The sequence below is a fragment of the Falco peregrinus genome, chromosome 6, assembly GCF_023634155.1.
Source record: "Falco peregrinus isolate bFalPer1 chromosome 6, bFalPer1.pri, whole genome shotgun sequence".
In the NCBI taxonomy this organism is placed as follows: Eukaryota; Metazoa; Chordata; class Aves; order Falconiformes; family Falconidae; genus Falco; species Falco peregrinus.
The window spans coordinates 29914978-29937116 of NC_073726.1; the positions used below are offsets into that span (position 1 = coordinate 29914978).

At 40.2% G+C, this 22139-nt stretch overlaps 1 long non-coding RNA gene across 4 annotated transcripts in view; it reads right to left on the minus strand.

Moving 5' to 3' along the window:
* Positions 1–22139, minus strand: part of LOC106112105 (uncharacterized) — a 131733-nt gene that overhangs the window by 79727 nt on the left and 29867 nt on the right. For all 4 annotated transcript variants that reach the window (XR_008747756.1, XR_008747755.1, XR_008747758.1 and 1 more), the window contains exon 2: positions 13027–13282. This is a non-coding gene — a long non-coding RNA (uncharacterized LOC106112105). The remainder of the gene's footprint in view (positions 1–13026; positions 13283–22139) is intronic.

Here is a 22139-nt window from a genome sequence, read left to right on the forward strand (position 1 = left end):
AACTGACTCATTTTTAATTCTGAGTCATCCTGAATCTGTGGATTCCTGTGTCAGACTATCTGTACTCTCAAGAAGGTATCAGAACATTGCAATTTCTAACCAACTTAAGAATCGCAAAACTCACAAAGCGGACAACAGTAACTGAAAAAATTAATCAACCCCTCTAATTAAATATTCTAACAGTTTTGAGCAAACAGAGCAGGTAAGATAAGTCACACTGTTTCCCATGAGATAAAAGCAAGGAAAGTCCCTTCCTGGCTTGTCCCATTAGAACTACGTATCTTGAACCTGGAGAAAACAAAAATCCCCTTGACAGCAGTAAGAGATGAAGGCAAACTCCTTCACACAGGCCTGTGCTGGGGGCTGCACGCACAACAATATACAAACCACATCTTAAATATGTACTGTTTCTGCTCCTGATGCCAAGAGGTAAACTCACCACCTTCTCCTTACTCTTACACTTCCATTTTATTCTGTTTTAATATTCTGCAAAACCAAAAACATTGGGTTTATGTAATAACTGCCAGCATGTAATTTACTCCATGGGACTGGAGTTTAACTCCCTAATGATGCAATCCTAGCAAAATAAATGCATTCCAGGAGCCTGGAATACCAGTATTTCTGGGGAAATTATCACAGAAATATTCAGCACAGTGTTTCTGAATCCTGTAATTTTATGGGAAGACTCACACTGCTCAGCATTTTCCTTAAAATTCTTGTTCCCAGAATTACCAGGTTATGTAAGAATCTCAGATGCCAATAATGAAACATTTCCTAGTCTCCAAGGTAGCACAGAAATGCCTGAAATTTGTCTGACATTCCTCCCCGCTCCTAAATAAAAAACAAACCCCGAACGCACGTAAAAAGAACTCAAAGTGTTATTTATAAATGTCTCATTAATTATCAGTTATTGAAATACTACGGCCTAATCATGTCTGAATACTTGGTCAGGAATGTTATCAACAGTTTCCACGCATTCTTGTCAGGTCTTTACTTGGGGAGGGGGCAGTACTGTTCAGCATCCCAGTTTTCCAACCTTTTAAACATTAAAAGTAACCAATTTTATTTCTAAAATAACTGTCTATGGTTTTAATGAATTAAACACAATAATTGAACTAACCTGTTTCCTTCTGAGATCAATGCATCAACCACTATCAGATCAGCACGCATAAAATCAGCAGGAGCACTTCCCCATGAATGACAACAACCTACAGCTCTGTCAAAGAGTTTGTTATGACTCGGGCCCTACGTGACTTTCAGGACAGAAGTAGCTGGGAAACTTAATGTTTGTCCTTGGCAAATGTCTATGTAAAACAAAAAAAGGAGGCATCTTACCTATCTGTTCACAATTAAAGAACATGTTTACATGGTCCACGAATTTTGTTCAAATACACAAGCAGATTTTAGAAGATTAACACCCATCTCTGAAAGTCCAAATCCTACATAACACAAATATTTGTGCAGTAAAGTTATTGTAAGTAAACAGCAGAAGTAAAGACCACTGTGAACCTACCACTACCATCTTGAAAGTTACCAGATAAGCTGGATGTCCGATTCAGTATCCAAGGTTCTTGAGCTGCTTACAAAAAGTTTGCCTTATTGACTCTACTTGCTGTAGGTGAAACACTGGGCACCAAGCCACCTGTGCCTACCCCTGTATTTGGACAAAAAAAACCAAACTGTAGAAGGACCCACTTCTGGCACTGAGGACAAGTCTCATTGAATAACCTGCATCCACAGAGCTGAGCTGCTTTTGCCTGCAGCACAGGGTGTTACAGTCCCACCACAGACCTGGCATCCCACCATCCTCAAACTGCATGTTGCTTAGGATAACGTTAGTTGGCCAAGCAATGTCAACAAGCGTGCTGAAGATTGATGGTGTGGATGAGCACAGGCCACTTCAAACCCACTAAATTCTGCCTAGCTTACCAGTACAGGCACAGCTCATTTCCACATTGAGCACCAGTGACCTAGCGGCAACCTACAACCTAACAAAAAGGGTTAAATGATCCAAGAGAGGCAGAGTCTACCATGAAGTCCAAAATGATACCCACAGTGGACTGGATGGCACATCGGCAGCCTTTAAACCTCAGCGAAGTGTCTTCTGTAATAGCAATTTCATCGTCTACTTACCAAATACTCTCCCAGGCACTGAAACTGCAGAAGTTACTTTTCTCTCCTTCTCACCTTCTTCATCCTGATTTCAGACCCAAAGTCTCCAAAATATTTTGCATAGGCACGTGTCGAAACTAACTTTAGGTCTTTTGTAGAGTGAAAGAGGGACCCAAAATGGATCCCTCTGCAGAATTAAAACCTCAACTTGCAGTTCTGTTCATTTATATTTTAATACAGTTTGTGCGCTGGTATTACAGTAGCATATGGGTTTAAGTTGGAAGAGCTTCAAGGAAGAGAAGCAGTATCATTCTGGAAAAACTGCTTATATACCAAAGCAAGCTTTTTTTCAAGTGAGTTACACCTAAGTCTTTCAGATGCTAATCCTCTTCTATCAACACAAATACCCTACACACTGAGCACAAAGTTTCCTTTGCATGATTATCTTTAGACTGCTTTTTATGGCAGAACACCAAGACATAACTATGAAGGAAGCCCAAGTTCTCTGTTTAGAATGACGATGACAGAAAGGAGTAGATCTTACTACTTGTTGTTTGAAATTACTCCAGCAATTAAGACACTCCGGATAAATGTCATCTCACTTTAGTTCTCTGAAAATCAGATATCCAGATGAAAGTAAACTTAACTCAGTTGGATTAGATGGATGCCACTTTTCATGACACAAGTTAGGTGAGATGAAACCCTCAATTCCAGAGTAACCAGAGCTCTGAAGATCTGTAAAGATGGTAGTTTCCATTACAAATCTGAAAAGAAGTTACTGTAAACAAGCCACATATTTATCACTGCCAACACCTCAGCAGAATTTGAAATCCTGCATCGTGTCTAAAACAGAAAATACTAGAAATACCGTTCCCTGAAATAACCTTAGGACCCCACAGAAGGTGAAAATAGACAATCTAAAGGAAACAAACTCTCTGAATAAACACAAACCTGATTATTCACTGATTGCTGAGTAGTTCTGCCTCACACTTATGACAGCACAGAGTAAACCGTTTTTTTATCCAGGCCTCAGTAACAACCACAAATCCTTACCACTGATTTCATCGAGACCCCTGCCCGAGCAAGGACTATGGGGTCATTTCCTTGAGAATGCTGAGAAATGCTCCACAACTGAACAACAAGTTACTATATCCCTGAGAACTTGAAACATCCCCCTGCAAATTGTATGCGAACCCTCATTTCACAACAGTTAAGTGAGGTACTCTGAATAGAGAGCCCTCACCTGTGGAACAGACAACGCCGAGTGAATATTCTCCCAAACCACAAAAATTTTATGTTACTTTCCTTAATTCTTGGCAGGCATTAACTGAAAACACCCCTCATCTTTTCTGTCCTGACACCATTCCCGGGCATTTGTATTCAATCTATGCTTATTTGATGGGAACAAATTAACAGTGTGCTCGCAGCATCTTTCAGTCCTCCAGAAAATATCACCTTTCCCCAAATTAACATAACAAGAGATCAGTGAACATCACTGTTGAAGCAAACACCTGCTTTCAGCCCCAGCCTTGGCATTGTCTGGTGGACAGAAGAACATTTCAAACCTGCTACAAACCGAGTTCAGCTATCATTCAGCTGAAATAAAACCCAGTACTACATTATATAATCTACATATTTTTTAGACCAGTTTGCATTCTCGCAGAGCCCAAAACCGAGGAAGCTACAGACAGAACAAAAGGGAACAGAAAAAGTTCATGAACCTCAGCCCAAAGGCTGCTTAGGAGTCTGTATTTACACACTTATGCAGTACTGTCCATTCACCCACACTAATCTGAGCTCGAGCATGCAGTCTCATAATGCTGAGGGTAAAGCACCACAAAATTTCCAGCAAGTCAGATCAGTCACTTCGATGAACAGTCACTAATAACATATGCTAAAAGACACACTCAAAAGGGTTTGGTGTGGCTTTGTTTTTTATGGGGTTTTTTTGTTGTTCTTTTGACTTTTTTTTTTTGGTAGTGTATTAATACCTCCAAACTGACACAAACTCATCTTAAAAATTCATAAACAGCTCAACATATATTGACGCTGACCACAGTGAACAAAAAGTGGTAACACACAAATTAAATCTGACCTTTAAGAATAGATTCATCTCACCCAGTTTCCTCTGTTGAAAGTATCGGGGTTTTCCTCATTCATTCAAGCTCTTTCTACAACCACTGTGGTGATAGACACTTCCAAAACTGAACCCACTGAGCCCACACTGTCATGGCTATCTTACAGTAGTAGAAGAACTGCTTTCTGGCAACGCTTCTCTCTCCACAACTTCAAAAATCTCATTAATAGAAAGCTATGGTTAAGCACTGCAAAAATCCTACTTTATACAGAGCACAGGCTGGTCATCAATGGATTTGACAGCTGTGGGCAGCACTGCCATCTCATGCCTCAGCCATGGAATTCAAACTCAAAAAGTATCACTATTCCTATTTTCTCCATACCTCCCAGAGACCCTGCAGCATCATTACTGAAATGGAGTATGTATGGGTAGAAATGCACATGTATCTGGTTACATCTCTAGGCTGCAGACTTTTCACTTATTTAAGAGAGTGAAGAAATCAAGCAAAACTACCAACCACCCAAGTCACACCAAGCTGTTCCTTGCAACCAACATTACCTTTAGGTTATCTTTACAAACTAATTTTAAATTCTACTGTCATTTTACCCTTTTGGGTTACCCACAAGACTACCCCTTCATTTTACCCAAAGAGACACTGCAAGCCTTCTCCTTGCTTTTCACCATCCCATAGTGATCTGGATTGCTTTTCCTTAAGCACCACAATGACTGACAAAAAAGTCTCTACAAATTAAAACACTCACCAGTTCAGAAGACAAACACCAGGGTGGGATTTAATTCACTCAATTTTCAATGTCTACGAAGTGTCTATAAGCATTTTGGGTGTCAAACACCCCCCACACACACACCCACACCCACAATGCTGGAGAGCTACTGACCTGGAGGAATGCAGAGAGCAACTCATCTGACCACATGGAGATGTTTACAGTAGGATGAACCAAACTGCTCTTCCAACTTCACTGGCTGGGTGCAGCATCTGCTGTTAAACACAAGCCTGGTGCCATTTTGGATAACACAGAATATTCCAGCAGGATGAAAGCCACAACCCCATATGAAGAAATTTTCTGGTAGGACCCATGTCACACCGTCTGACTGACCTGAGTATCTTGAAGTGCATGAAAGTTCATGAAGCTCAAACCCTCCTCCCTCCAACAAAAGCACAGTAAGAAAAGCAAAACCAAGTTCAGCAGAACAGAGAGGCTTCCAAATTCCAGCCTGAAGTGGAAGGTAATATCATGGCCCCATGAAGGCAGCTGACAGTTACCAGTGACAAACATCACCTCTTGAAAGTAAGGCGGCCAAACTGTAGGATTTCAGAGACAGATAAATCCTCAGTATTGTCAATATGTTGTAAACACTGCATTTTTAAGACCATCAATTACCACTTCTTCAAACAATTCCGAAAACACTTAACAGAAGACTTGACCCAGTCCTGAACTGTGTACAGGATCTTCAATGCTGAAGAGGGACTGTATAAATGATTACAATGCACTCAAGTTCACTATTTGAAACATTAGTTTTCTCTATTTTTAGTTATGCAATTAAAAAGAAACCCAACCCTGGTGGAGCAGGAGGGTTGGACCAGATGACCTTTATTAGGTCCCTTCCAACCTCAAGCATTCTGTGATTAAGAAAAAAAGGAAGCTTCTTTAAAGAAAACTAAAAAGAATAGGCGAAAAGGTAAGGATTTTTAGGGATTGACAGCTGGCCAAAGACTCCATATTGCATATGAAAGAACAGGGTAAGTATAACAAAACCACACACACACCCCCCCAAAAAACCCAACAACAATACTCCACCACCACCACCACCCATTAAAAAAAGCACGCCCTTCCAAGAGCCAAGTCGTACTAAGGTGCCAGGAAAACCTAAAAACTTTAGCAAACTAAATGCAAAACTGTTGTATTTCAAGCTACATTTACATATATACATATAATATATATATAAATACATATTTATACAAAAAATAATATTCAGAAGTGATGTGCTAGGAGAAGATTTTATCAAGGACACCAGAAAGATGAAGCTCATTACTAAGTCTGCTGGGCTAATAGGTGATAAAAAGGTATAAGGCATGCTCAACAAGAGAAAGCCATGGGGAGGGGAGAAAAAACCCTCAAAAATACTTCTTTGCCACATGAAAACCCGTATGAATTCACCATTCAGTACGTAACAGTTTAGGGAACTTCCAACACTGGAGCCTGCCTGCAAAGCAGAAAAGGAAAAAGGATCCTCACCAGTTAGTTGAGAACTGTTAACTGATAAAGTCTACTAGTAATAAAATAGCCAGGAGCACATTTACTCAGCCAGATTTCAAAGGAAAACAGGGTACTAAAACCGCCAGCTGATAGACTGCTATATGCAGGTCACACACACAAGGGCGCTGAAGGAGCTCTGATTAATGGGATATTGCAAGTCCCCGAAAATTACCAACTTCTCTGAAAGCTCTTGAAGAAAACTCAGCTGTAGTGCAGTAAGGAGGAAGGTCTTATTATTCCAACAGTTAATTAACATGCTAAGAACATATCCATGTACACGCAGAAAAAAGTAGACTCCTATACAGATCTGTAGTTAGACCTCTCATTTAAATTTAGCAATAAATTATGCTGCAAAGGATACAGTGTGAGGTCACAGGTCTACTGAAGATAAAACACCAAGTGCATCAAAGCAGTGATCCTCAGTCCTTTCTTCCAACTAGTTATTATACAGCATGACTGGGAGGGAAATGGGGAAGGTGAAATTCAAGTAGATTAATGCAAGGCCCTGCATTTGGGAAAAAATAGTTAACTACGCATTGAAAATGACAGGTTCTAAATTAGTTTTTCCTAATTAGGAGAGGCCTTGAAGTCACTGTGGATACTTTATGAAAATACAATTTTCATACAGGATCGTAACAGCAGCAGTGAAAAAAACAAACAGCATTTCAGGAGTAATTAGGAAGAGAACAGAGACGGTAACAGGAAGCAGCAGCATGACACTGCATTTGGCTGCAGCATGTTTGTATCCCCAACTCTGCATGGTGTTTCGGTCCCACCATCGTAGAAAGGGGGTAACACACCAGCGTGCAGAACAGCCAAGACAAGACTTCGGGAGCAGCTTGCACACGAGGAGAGATGAAACAGAGCAAGATTCCTCAGCTCGCAAAATATAAAAACTGAAGAGAGACCGGATAGATGTATCACACTGACACATTCAAAGCAGCAGCAGCCTTTTTCACAAAGTGGATTCATAAACTGTCATTCACAGCTCTAAGGTCATCAGGATGAACAAAAGGGGTTCACACTGGACCAATTCATGGAAGCTACCATGGAGTTATGATACAGCCTGCAGCTCAGGGCTCCCAGACTGCAGGCTGCTGGAAGGATACGTGGCAATGCAGTGGCAAGCAGAACTACGTATCCTGTTCTCACACACTTCCCTCAACTGCAGCTACAGGCTACCATCAGAACAATAATTTTATGCTACCAGTCTTTTTGATCTGATCCAGTTTTCTTAATACTGCATTACCTGTTTGCTATGTTAACATCAGAAAACAAGAACAAGTAACAGTTCTACTGCTAAGGTAACTTCCTATACTTAAATCATCTAAAACCAGTGTGTCACCATGATGGTGACATTTTTTTCATTTGCTTAATTTCCCTTATTCAACATTATTCTCTAAGCAGCAGCAATGCAGGGAGCAATAAACCAGTAAGTTCCAGGCAAGCAGTTTCATGAATAAAAACTCAGAAAAGCTATCCTGTGAACAAAGTAGGTCTAGCCCTTGTAAACATTAAGGCAACCATCCTCAGTCATCCAAAAAGGTGAATCCCTTCCCTGCCATACCTTTTTCAAATGTGAAATTACAAACATGTCAAAGAATGACATTATGCCTTATACACAAAATTATCCACTGCTACAAAAATTTTTTACAGTGACTCCACATTTACAAATGTACCAAAACAACAGTGAAATTACTACAAATTCAACTGGGCCACATGCAACAGTGGGCATAGCCACTTTTGCGTTTGGCAGGACTTGGTGCAATTTCAGCTCTTTTTTCCACAGGGATCCATGCTGGGATCTGTTCCCAGCACTGCTCAGTGAATTCGTAAGTGACATGAAAAGGGCTCAACAGTGAGATGACAACATCTGTTGATGATACCAAGTTATTCACAGTAGCAAAGACAGTAAATGAGTAGAAAAAAACTGAAAAACAACTGCATGCAGATTACTGACTGGACAATAAAACACATCAATGAAATTCAGTATTGAACTCGTAAAGTATCTCAATGAAAGGAAGCGTGAAGTAGGGTAACTGGGGGTGGGGAAAGTGGTCTTAACTTTGTAAGTCAAGAGGCTCTGAACTGATTCTTAACACTTGGAACAAGCCAAGATAAAATTATCATTGTCCTCGAGATAGCAGACAGGGATGGATTATTTGCATCTCTTCCACTACAGGAACTGCATTTTAAATGGAGTTCAGGTTCAAAACTTAACAAAAGAATATGGTTCCTCAGCCAACAGGCTGCTGTGTTAGTTAAGCTGCGAATCCAGACTTACACTTCCCAGTACTTCTCACTGCTTGAAAAAGAGATTAAAAAAATTCCTAAGATAAGTCCAGTAAACATCTAAAAAAACCCAGACATGCAGCTCAGTAAATCCCTGTACTACAGATGTCTGGAGATTGAAAAGCATGCAGAAGGATGGTCCTGTATTCTCATTCTGTTCCTGTGCTTCTCAGTTACCCAACTTTGGTGCTTGGTAGAGATAAGCTACTGCTCTAGATGGGTGTACAAAAACAGCTGCCCTTCTAGTCTTACTTTAACTATCTCTCTGTACATCATTTTGTCTAGCTCCAGTACAATATCCCAAAGAACTGTCAACTGTTAGCCTCTTCCTTGCCTGTTACAAATATCCAAACATTCACCGTGGATAGCAATTTAAAGCCACATTCCACCTCTCAACCAAGTAAGATTCTGTAATTCCCAAGTCTTTTCATTTTTTTAATAACAGAAGAGGAAAGAGCTATATAACCTAACAAAAAATTCAGATCACAAACGGGGATTTGTACACAGATTAATACAAACAACTCTACTGCTATAACTAAAAAATTGCTTATGTCATTGATTCCAAAAAGGGCTAAACTGGTCTTAGAATGATAATAAAGTGGACTGACATTTTCATTCTATTCTGGACTTTCTGCATAATTTATCAGGGAAAGTCCTCTGACCTACACTGAAAACACATATCCAAAATGCACAGCAGTTAATAGCTGGCAGGGAGAAAGGGATCTCATGACTGAGCATAAGGCCCATCATCTAGCAGATAATTCTATTTGCAAAACCATTAAAATTGCTATGCTGATTTGATCCCCATAAACCATTCACCCACCTAGCACAGCAAAACAGTTTTCTCATTTTGAAAGGGTGTTGTGATTGCTGTCACTGTAACTGTTCTTAGAGTAGTGGCTATTCACTTGGAATGCTGTGCCCAATACAACTGAGTACAATGCATTTTACTGAGTTTCTCATTTTATAGTGGTACTGATAGGCAAAAATAGCATCCTGTATTGATGCATCTGGGAAACATTCATTATCACTTTTGGGCAGGTGATTTTAACCCTCTTCTGATGTCCAAGCAGCCAGAGAGCAAAGAGATGGTTTTAAAGACCTTAAAATACACAACTCTACACAGCATCCTGGTGACTGATATACCCAAAGATTATTCTTGTTCTCTGGGAAGGTGAAAAATCTTTTCTACATCTTGACGAGATGCTTGATGTGTCTGCCCAGACCAATATACTCTGAATCTCCAGCGATACACAGATCAGGTCTCCAAAATAAAGCCTAGGCAAAGAAGTCCATTTGTTATTTGAGCTCCCTCTTCCACTAACTGGAAGGGACTTGCGGCTTACCACTCTTCCCCTACATTTCCTCTACATTTTTACTCTAGGTTCCTCTAGCCCAAAGGAAAACACCCCTTTGAAAAATTCCAACCTGAAAAATTACCTGGATTTCCAAGCAACAAGAGAAAAGTGTTATCTACTCTAGGAAACAGTCCTATTCATTATTTTTTTTAATTAAGTATTTTAATGATACGTTTAGACTACAACACTGTAGTGGAGACACTTATGATACAGCTGTTCTGACAGTATAGCAAGTGGGGAAAAAATCAAATCATTCTATCTAGCTAACCTTTAAAAGAATTACTCTATCACTATTTCTTTTCTTTCCCTTTTTTCAAAAGGTCATCAGTTACTCCCAACATGAAGCATAACATAGATCTTCTGTTACAAAAAGAGGAATACAAAGAAAATTTTTACTTGTAATGGGTGCATACAGTACTAACTCTGAATAGCCAAGGCTACAAAAACAACTTCTATGTTGACATGTACTTAATCACTTTAAGAAATGCAAATTATCGAGCAAATCACTACTCCCCCTCAGTCCTGTAAAACTTCTCAGGGATAAAGATTATTAAAACATAGCCTATATACAGAACATTAGATATCAATTTTGCCTAGCCACTGTGTTTTCTCTCACACATTCCAACTGCCTAAATTTAGCACGTATGGCTTTATTTCTATTAGTAACTATGTTAACAAACTCCATGTGGCTCTCCACTACCCTTGATACCGAACCACAGCCTTGTATATGAAGCCTGGAAAAATTGCCAGGGTCAAATGTCCCAGTTGGGAAAAGGAGGATGACTAAATGAGTCATAACAGTAATCCAGTGCAACTCCACTTAGCATGAGAAGCTCTGGACTGCAAATGAAATATGGTAAAAAAAAGCATAGATTAGTTTCACATAAAAATACATCTAATCACCCACTTAGAAGTTTCTGAAATGTTAAGACATCCAGGCTGCATCAGTGGTCCAGGCTGAACTATGAAGAGAGAGGTGCCTTTCTAGAGGAACCTTCTAAGAGGCCAGCCATCCCCTTCAAGGGGGTCTAGGACAGGTACCTTCAAGGAGATGTTCATCCTACCTGCTCTTCACCACCTGCTTCAGCAGTACCTGAAGATCTAAGTTTCATGAGAAGAATCTCACCCCCAGTATTTGAGTTAAAAATAGAAAAGCAGAGGTACCTGAGGTACTTGCATGTGTTTAGTATGCTTTCTAGGGGTGTCCAAGATGACACTTCTCCTCCACGTACACTCTTGGGAATCCTGCACTACTTCACGTGATTGCTCCCTAGCCATTATGTTATTCTTACGCAAATAACACACGTACACTCTTTCAAAACTATCCACTCCTCCTTTTAGAGTTACTTATGCTTCCTGGAAAGCAAAAGATCTGGATTCACACACCGACTACCCTTACTCTACTTGTGCTGTGTCCCTATTTTGTAGCATCTTCACTGTGCTTGATGCAGATACTTTGCCAGCCTACTGCTTCCACATGTGAAAATGGTATTTGTCTCCAAGAACATTTTCCTCAGCTCCATACTGAAAGGAACTGAACAGCCAAGAATTACTTCAAAAAGAAAGTCAGTTCGGCATTTAAGCCATGGTGACAAGGAACCAATAAACTGGAAATCAAGTACTAGCATTGAAAATTGCAGTTGGACTCAGTTGGTACCCACAAGTATTAGCCTCTGAAATTCTGTAACAGTTGTAAAAGGTAACGGTGGTTACCGGATAGGTTCTGTTTGTACTCCCTCAAATCACAAAGCTGCCACCACACAATTCCTACTGCTTCTTGGACCTACCGTATGTAAAAACAATGACCCTCTTGTGCTGTGGAAGGGATGGAATGTGAAATCCCATCCACATCCCAACAGAATCCCACAAACATTTTGGCAGCAAAAAATTATTATGTAAAGCCCAGATGGCATCCCAAATATTTCTACTTCAAAATTTAGAAATCATTTTTTTGCTTAAAATAAACTACACAAAAGCATCACGCCTGAAATTAACTACACAAAAGCATCAAGCTAGGTAACCAGACTTAACTGAACAGTTATTTGAACTATGGGAAGAACGTGAATGTGGCTTTCTCCATTTAACTTCATTGTCAGAAATGAATAATATTTTCCTATTCAAATGTATTTGAATGACTGGCAGAGAAGGAAGATACAATAAGCAGATATATTCAGTAACATACTATACTTTGAGAAAAACTTTTCCAGCTATCTAAAGCTTAACAGCTTTATCATAAACTTTTGCAGCAACATTTCAAACTTGCAGAACTGAATTTGCTATTTTTGTTATTTGTTACTCTAACAGAGTTCTTTTGCTTACGTTTTGGTTTCCCCACTATGTAATTTCAGTTCTGAATCTAAGAATGTGGTCTTCAAAATTGTTTTAGCTGCTGCTTTACCAAGGAAGCTAAACCTGATTATTAGTTCAGTTTCAACATCAACTTAATTGCCACATATCCTTTAAGCTATGGGATAAAGATCGATCTTTGATTCTGACTGTCATTTTGCAGTAAGCCCACTCCTACATTCCTTTTATATCTATCACTTCACTGAATGCCAAAGAAATCTCAGTGTACTTGGCATGAAGGCTGCACTTCCTATATTTATGCTCCCACTAATGTATGCTCCATTTTAGTCCTTACCAGCTTAAAATCATCTGCAAGGAAAGATGGCATAAAGTGCAAAACAGTTCATGCAACTGTTTTACTGATACGAAATACTGTTCACCCACATTGCCTTTCCATCATCATCTTTCTCCTGGATTTTCTGTTTAAGTATACCCAACAACTTAACATAGAAGGATCCCAAGTTATTTTCTTAAATGAAAAGTACACAGTCATACTAGGATTGTTGCTCCTAGTCAAACTTCCATTACCTCCAGAAAATAAATGAGTACTTTTTAATTGTACTACCTTAACTTTGCTGGCAGAAAGACATTTGATTCTTCAAGACAGATGAAAATGAAGTGCTCTCTCCAGGCAAGAATTCCTTATATCTGGCACACTAACACTTCATCCTTTTTAATTATTCCACAGGTGGTTGCCTTGGAAACTGCCAAGTAGCTCTTGGATTTGAGGGATCCAGCATGAGAAAGTAAGAAGCCTCTGTAGCCACGGCATTCAGATCCACATTGGCTGCAGCAACCGGGTAACAGAACATCATGAAAATCTGAAAGAGATGGTTAGAATTAAGAGATTAATTAATATTGCTCAATTCTTCAAAAATACAAGTACAATGAATGTTGACAGTCCCTTAACAGTGGATACAGATTAGGCTTCAGAGAAACACTGCTTATGCAGCTTTCCAGCACAGCACTGCTTTTTCACCTTCAGGAGGACAGCACTAAAATGATGCCGAAGGAGCTCAGGAGTTCAGCTTTCAAGATCAAGCAGTATGATATTTTCCTCAGCTTCAGTAGAGACCTTCCTAAGCATCTGGTCAAACTGCCTGAAATTCAGTGCTATTGTTTTTCTATGAATAAAAATAGGGTAACTATAAATAGCTCTCATCACGAATGCTGAATCACTGTATTTTGTATCATACAGCAAATTGCTTCAAACTTCATTTATCCTTTAAAACTAGGGAAGTGTTGTTCGCTTAGAACAATTAAAAGCTCAGCAAGCATCTAATACTGCATTCATAGAGCTTGTCTGAAAGTACAGACAATTTTCCTTTCCCCTCTCTAATTTCTCATTATTTCAAAAACTGACCATTTGCACTTAAAAAGAAAAAACAAAACAAAACCACCATAAAACCAAACCAAAACCACATTACGTTTTCTGTAACTGCAGTTATGAATTGCAATTTTTCAAAAAACCTTGTTTTGTTTCCTCATGTTTGCTTTGTTACCAAAGAATAGGTTAACAGTAAGCCTTAAAAAAATAATTTTCATTAGAACTCTCAATCATGCAAATGGTCACTCCTGCACCCAAGGGAGGCTGTCCCATGAAAGATTGGCAGGATCTATTAAAATGTCCAAGCTCACCATGATTTCTCAAGATCTCACTCGTATGTAAGTATTTTGATGTATAGTATTAACAAATTGCCTGGCAGGACCTCAAGTAAGACCATGGAGGTGCATTTGCCTGCACCCTTTCATGACAAGACACCTAAAAGCCACAAGAATGGATCTGTTAATTCTAGAGCAGACTTTTACCAGAACAAACTGAAGTAAATATGTATTTATCTCATGGGAAATAAAAATTGAAGTGGGGTAACAGAATTGTAAGGGTTTATGAACAATCTCCCCAGTAACCCACTTTGTCCTTCCAGGGCAGGTCGTCTCCTTCAAGCATGCTCTCAGCTTCGCAACTCAGTAACCTTTCCCACTTGTAGAAAACACCACGTAGCCTGCTTGGTCCCAAGGGAAAAAGACTGCTCACATGTCCATCCCTACCCATTTCACAGTCCTCCCTTCTACCACTCTGCTCCCGATCAGCACTTCCAAAGTCACAGCAAACCTCAGAAATGCTTAAAACCCATCTTTCAAACTTACTGAATAGCCACCAAATTGCCTGCCGCTTTGCCTCTTCCTTGCCTTCTTGAATTGTTCGCTTGATTGAAAATTAGAATATGAAACAATTTTCCTTCTCTTCCCTCTTCCCTCTCTCATCCTATCCCACCAAGGGCAAAGCACATTTAAGTAGTCCTACACAGGTCACCTCCTTTTTGGTGGGCTCTGTAGTTTCTCCTTGCTTCCTCCTGCACATCCTTTTCAGTCACATAACTCAACCCTTTATGAGCAAGGTTTCTGAAAGATGAGATGACAGTAACAGGCATACTTTTTTCCCCAGCAGTTCCATGAGTAGGTCCTGTTTCATCCTTTCTGGATGCAACTTAAGGTGAACACGAGTTCTCCCAGCTCCCTCATCCCACCAGCGCAGGGTTCACTTGTGTGTCATGGTTTAACCCCAGCCAGCAACTAAGCACCAGGCATCTGCTCGCTCATTCCCCCCCACTGTGGGATGGGGAAGAGAATCAGAAAGAGGTAAAACTCATGGGTTGAGATAAGAAGAGTTTAATAACTGAAATGAAGTAAAAATAACTACTGTAATAAAGAAGGGAAGAATAAAATCCAAGGGAAGAAAGAAACCCCAAACAAACACCAAAAATAAGCGATGCACAACAAAAATTGCTCACCACCTGCTGACTGATGCCCAGCCAGTTCCCAAGCAGTGATACTGGTCCTGGCCAACTCCCCCAGTTTATCTACTGGGCATGACATCCCAGGGTAGCAACCAGCCCTTTGGCCAGTTTGGGTCAGCTGTCCTGGCCCTGCTCCTGCTCCCTCCCTGCTCCTTGTACACCTGCTCACTGGCAGAGCAAGGGAACTAAAAAGTCCTTGATTTAGAGTAAGCACTACTCAGCAACAACTACAACATCACTAAATCACTTACTAAATCCAAAACACAGCACTGTACCAGCTACTAGAAAGAAAATGAACTCTATCCCAGCCAAAACCAGGACAACTTGCCATCTGCCTCCATCCTCTGGGAGAGACAACCTGCCTCCCTTTCAAGTCCCATCAGGTTTAATTTGCTTTCCATCTTGAAGGGATTCTCGCTGAAGAAGTAGCATGCCAAAATGCTGCAGAATATTGACAGCATTTTCTCTGTTCCTCCTCTTTACAATTACCTACGTGATCTCCTGCATGTCCTTTCAAGGCAGAAGAAAACACTTTACCAGTTCTCTCAAAAAGTCTCTGGCAGGCTGAGTCTCCAAAGCTTCAAAACAGCCCTTTTATCACAAATGGCTACGCTTCTTTCGAGAAAATGTAGATTTTTCTTCCTTGTCTCAGGTATCTTGACGCCACTCTCAAGCACACCTCGCTCTGTATTCATCCTCTCATTTTGTTGCTTTTCACAGTGCAGACAGAACTTTATGTACAATGGCAACTCAGTGTTCATCTGTCATTGTTCCAGACCAAAACCGGTACGTGACCAACTCCCCAGTGTTAGTCCTTTTAACCCACTGTTTCCAAAAACAGGACATCTTGTTCTCAACAAGCACTAATGCCTCCCATTTTCATCTGCCTTATTCTCAGAGCAGTAACATCCCGAGATTATTTCAAAAGTTGTGTTCCAAGGCTCCTTCTACCTTGATTTAAATCCTACACCCTTTTAAAGACATCTCTCAATAAGGTGACTTCTAGAGTTTTCACCTGTAGGAGGTGATGGAGCCACAGCATCTTTTCCCTGACCTCATCGTCCCATAGCAAGTAAATAATTTCAACAGCTGTAAGAGAGGTCTTGCCAGCTTTTTTATTTTTTTTATGTATTTTGGAAACCTTTGTAAAATATATTTGTTAAACATACTCATTTTAACACATACTTTTCAGATACTCTGTTTTTGTGAGCAACTCCACCTGTGCAGTGGCTTACCTTTGCCACATCCCTCCTGCTCAAGTTTCTTAATCCCAGTTCAGTTTCTGCCCATCTAGTGATCTGACTTGGTTCTTGGGCTCCCAGACCATCTTGCTGCTCCCTGTAGATAAAGGTCATGCATCAGAGCCTTGAGATGAACCCGATGCCTGACTTAGATTTCTTTTTAGGTTCTTTAACATTTGTCCCTCTCAGATGCTACAAAGACACCTGGATCTACAAGGAGCTCTGTTAGCCATGCTGCTGGCCAGCTCTTTGAAGATATGTCACAGCTCCTTTGCAGACTTGAGGGGGTGATTCTGTGCTACTCTCTCTTCAAATTGTAAGTAAAATAAAATCTTCTGCCTCTGTCTCCAGAGGACATATGTCTTTGCTTGCTTCCAGCTTCAGCCCCCAAACCCAGGGCTGCCTTCAGATTCCCATCTTGCCTGTAACACCACTGCTAGGAGACCCTGAGTCACCGAGTGCTTGGAGGAGTTGCCTGCATTCCTCCGTCCAAACAAGCATCATCAAAATCACTGAAAGCACTGTAAACTCCAAAGCTCAGTGTTATTAGAAAAATACATAAAACATGGAACTCTTGAACAGTAAAACTAAAAGCAAGATGAATAAAAGACTTAAGTAACTCCTCTAGTCCACTGTGGATTCGTTTTTTTTTCAGGTTTGTTCTCAATCCATTAACAACCCGATTCTGCATAATCTCTATGCATCCCTGAAGGAAAGTCTGTGTTTCTGTGTTTGAGCATTTACTGAGACTGTTTTCTGCTCCTCAGCCTCCATTCCCAATGCAGGCTCCTCTCTGACTAGTCTCTACCCCATCCTCTAAAAAGCTGCCCTCCCCGGAAATTTTCTCAGATGCTCTCGGGAATGTAAAATCCCTCCGACCAGGGACACGCACCTGACAGAGAATACAGCAACTAGCACAGCACAACAGGGAACCTTCCTCCCATTACAGTCACAGATGCAAGTAATTTAAACGCCATTCATGATGCAGCCTGCATTGGGGTTTTCAAAAAGGACCAAGGAAGGTCAGATTGCCAAAACCTTAATTAACAAAAATCCGAGTTCTTAAGTCCTTTTTCTCTGTAGAAATTCCTGTTTAGTTTATGTCAGTAAGGTACATTCAAACTACGACCATGCTTCTTGTGTGAAGGTTTTTGTTCTGTTCTTTCACCCAAAACTGAATTAAAAGGTTTGGAAAACATAACGACCATTAATATTTAAATTGTAGTTTCTCTAGTTACGATTTCTTTTCTCTTAAAAAAAAAAAAGCCTTCAAAATTTGCTACGAACAAGTTTCATACACAGCCACAACCACATCCCTTAGTAAACTAGAAAGCTGACCTCTTCTTGCTAATTGTACCTTTAGCATCTGAAGCAAGCACATAGACAGATTTTACCATCTACAAGACTTTTCATTTAATATTTTGCACGTTTTAAAAATACATGTATTGTAGATCATATACACAATAGCAGAGAGGTACTGTAGTGAGAGTGAGCCTCACTGCCCTCTTGGGAAAATAAAAGTTAAAGGCTCCCATTTACTCCAAAGGAAGCTAACTAAGGTTCCAAAAGCCATGCATCATTGGGAGGTCTTTCTAGCAGATAAGTAACAAACAAAAAAGCCTATTTCAGTACTGTTTACTGATTTTCCTTCTCTCTTACATCCTTTCTTTTCCACCTTAAAAGAAGTTAAATGGTATTTTAGCAAGATGTACCAAAACTGGATACATTTTTTGAGAAAGCTCATCAATATTTTTTATATATTTTACTACTTTGAAATATATTAAGGGGAAAACAGCAGCAATCTTCTGAAAAATGTTATGATTGGCAAGAATCCCATCTTTCCACATAGAAAGGAAAGACACTATGTTGTGAAGAAAATTATTTGCTCTTTACTGTGGTGGGGTTTTTTAAGGTTTGCTTTCAAGTGTTTGGTAAATAAAAAGGCATCTTTCTCTTAAATGGTTGTACTTCAAAGTAATTTTTATCAGACAGCAAAGCCTTCTCTAAACTATTACACCACCAGTTGAAGAACATCACAACTTTGCAATTTTACAGCTTTACCAGGCTAATACATATCTGCACAATAAATATCAAAGATGAAAAAGAACAGAAGAGACACTGTTTTCTGCCTTCAATAAAAACCTAAAGTGAGAGTTTTAAAGGAGGAATATGGGAAATTCTCCTATGAAGTCACAGGTGGCCAGGAAATGTTCACCCAAGCAAGTTTTCCACAGATTCAACAAGAAGATTACAGAAAACGGATGTAAAAAGAGTGATCGGGGCATAAGACACTTAGGCTGGGACATGACTGCTCAGAATGAAGGGAAACAAGAAAACGGGTAGCCAAGGTGGGAGGCTCAGTCAAGTGGAAATGAAGGTGATGGAGGAAGAGACGCAGGTGTAAAACACACTTAGGACAGCTGCAGCTGTGCAGCTTGGGGCTATCTTAAATAAAGATCCCCAAAATCAATGGTCACTTTAAAGAAGTTTATGAGCTGAAACTCCAGTGGCCCTCGGTCAGAACTCCAGTGAAGCGGTTTCCTCACTCTCTGCCTAAATGGTGGCAACAGCTCTGATTAAGTGGGCTGTTAGCAGCTCCTAAGCAAGAAGGGAAGGATAAAGAACAGACGACTCTTGCAAAACAGCCTCTACAACCGTGTTCATCAGTTCCCACGTGTAAAATGAGATCCTGTACCAGCTGGAACTGTGAAAATGAACTCTTGATGAAATAATACACCATCAGATTACCCCAAACTATATCCAACTCTAAAGGAGAGGGAATACTTTTTAGTCTTAAGTCAATGTAGGTTTTGTACTATGCTGCTGAAGAGACATGCCATCAGCAGGCTGAATTAGTAAGAAAAAGTGAATATATGCTTCATCCCTTCAGCACTGTTGCCTAAAGAATACTGTAATCTTTTGGGAAGAAAAGACAGTACAGTTTTATAGAACAGTTTACCAGTGACTTACTGCAGTGGAAGTTGAAGTGTAAACAAATGTATTTTGACAGCACTTAAAAAAAACCAAAAACACAAAAAACCAACAGTCACCTTCAGCAGTCTCTGGAAGAGATTTTTTTTCCTTATGTAGAGAACAGCATCAGTATGTGATGCCCCAGAACACTGGTACATGAACATATTCTGGCTTTCTAGTTCACAGCCACACATGCATGCACAGGACAAGCTTCACTGTGTTCTGCGATGACAGCACAGTTTGGAGCCTGCCAGACTGCACTGCTGGGCGGGACTCCTCCACTGCTGGGTGCGACCTCACTCTTCAGAGCTCCATCTTTTTCCTTCTGTACTTCACAAAACTGTACCCCATCTCAGACTACAGAGGCAACACAGACAACTAGCTTAGCGTACACTTCTCAGATTCGCAAAGGTTGATGATGCTCTTCTCTTACTAAAAAGCATGACAAAGTATTGAAAACATGAGAACTGGCACAGAGATTTCCTACAAACACTCTCACAATAGAAACAAGCATCCAGTGGAGAAAAAAATGTTTTGATGTTCACATGGTTTAGTACTATATACTGTTTAACAGCTAGATCTTAAGACATCCCATTACCTAATACATATGAATTTGTATTTTCAATTGAGTTTACTTTTCAAAAAAGGATGTTTACTAAGCACAGTCCTCACAGGGGTAACTGCCACTTTCAACCTGCTAATACCAAGACCAATTTGCTTCATACCAGCCCTCTAGTAAAACAGTCCAAAGCCTTTTTCCCTTGAGTACTAGTTGCAAATTACTACAACACAGACACTAAAAATTTATCAACAAAATTAAGTGTTAATGACAATACTTGCTTCTGAACAGCTTTTGCTGTATCAAGTAACTGCATTTTTTATTCCAGTGTTCTGATGTGCACTTGGTTGTGAAGTCATGATGTTAACACCATGAGGATCAACCCACAGATGCAGAGACATGCTGCTAGCTGCAGAGCAACACAAGCCACCATTAGGACACTATTATTCCTAGCAGAAAGTGGCCAAGAACCCACAGCAGAAAGTAACTCTGCGGTTTCACCATCTGCTGTTGGGACAGCCACCTTCACCCATTTCTCATCCCCAACTGTTAGTTCCCGTCCCTGTTCTACCTCCTTGTTTGTAACAGCACCCTTCATGCAGCTGTGCTATGAACTAGATCTTGGTACTGACCCTGGACAAATCCAATTTTGTTGCTGTTGTTGCTAGTTCTGCAGTGAGTTCACTGTACAGCTGCGGAAAGATCAGGCCAGGACTAGGGGCTGGCTCTCCGGCCACCCAGCTGGCATCAAAGCAGGAACAAGTGACTGGGCAAAGCTGACTGCTTCTGTCAGCAGCTCTGCCAGTTTATGCCAGCTTAAAATTCCCAGAAAACTACAGAAAACTAGCAACTAGACATAATCAAGTTAGAAATGCAGCAAAACACTATGAAAAAGAAGAATCCACAGACCGTTTAACTAATAGAACAAATTACTAAGAGATGCCAAAATCCTCATTTCTAAGGAACTTCAAAATCAGGCAGCGTGCCTTTCTGAAAAGGATTTTCAACAAATGCCTGTTAATTTTTCAGTCAAACATGAGCTACTGAGCTCAAAACCAGGAGTAACAGTTACCCATAATGACCTGCAATACCCTAAATGTCAGACTACATTATTTAACACTTCCTTCTGCCTTGTAACTTTGAAACATATATATGTATTTTAGTTCCCTCCCTGGTTGTGTCAGATCAGTATGCTTTAACAGTTGGAAGCAACAGAGTCAAATTTAATGATACCCCTGCTTGGAACATGTCCAGGGGTTGAATCCGATTTCTTCATGCAGAAACATGAATCTCTAACATTTGATCTGGAATTCATACCTCGTTAGAAGGGAAGCAGCAGAAGTCTCACTTGTTCATGCTACTAAGCTGGCAGTGATGGAGAAGGAGCCATGCTGTGCTAGAACTGGTTACCGACCTTGTCAAAACTCTCAGCTGTGAACACAGTGAATGATAATTTTGCCTGCCACAAGCAGACAGCCTCAGTGAGTAGGAATCTTCACGTTCAGAAGCACTAAGGAGGAGGGTCAAACAAGAAATCTTGGCTTTCAGCATCTTTCTTCATGCTTCACTGTTATGGGTGAAAGAAGATGCTTTCTCTCTGCCTCAGTAACAGTATAGTATTTCATCCTTTGCAAAAAAAACCCAACAAATGTATCTATACATTTAGAAGATGTGTAGCACTTGGCAGCATTTCGTAACTGCCGAGTGACTAAGATGAGCTCATTTAACACAATTTTGAAATAAATACATTATTTTATATAGCTAAGCCTTTCTTTCATTGCCTTGCAAAACTTATAGAAGAGGAAGAGATGATACAGTGCATGGCCTGAAGAGGGTGGCCTGCTGCCAGGGCCCACACATACTTATTCTCTCTTTTTCAGCCTCTGACATATACACACAGCCCCTGGAAAAACAATCAGTCCACTTTGGGCAAGCAGGACCATTTTTCTAGTGCTGCCAACTTCTGCCAAAATTCTCTTTTCATTTTAAAATGAACATTACACTTATTCAACCACAAGATAGTTAACTTACATAGCAACACCTGTCAGAGCAGTAGAAACAGAGCAAGCAGGGAACTGGGACACTTCTAAATTCTCTCCTGCTCTCA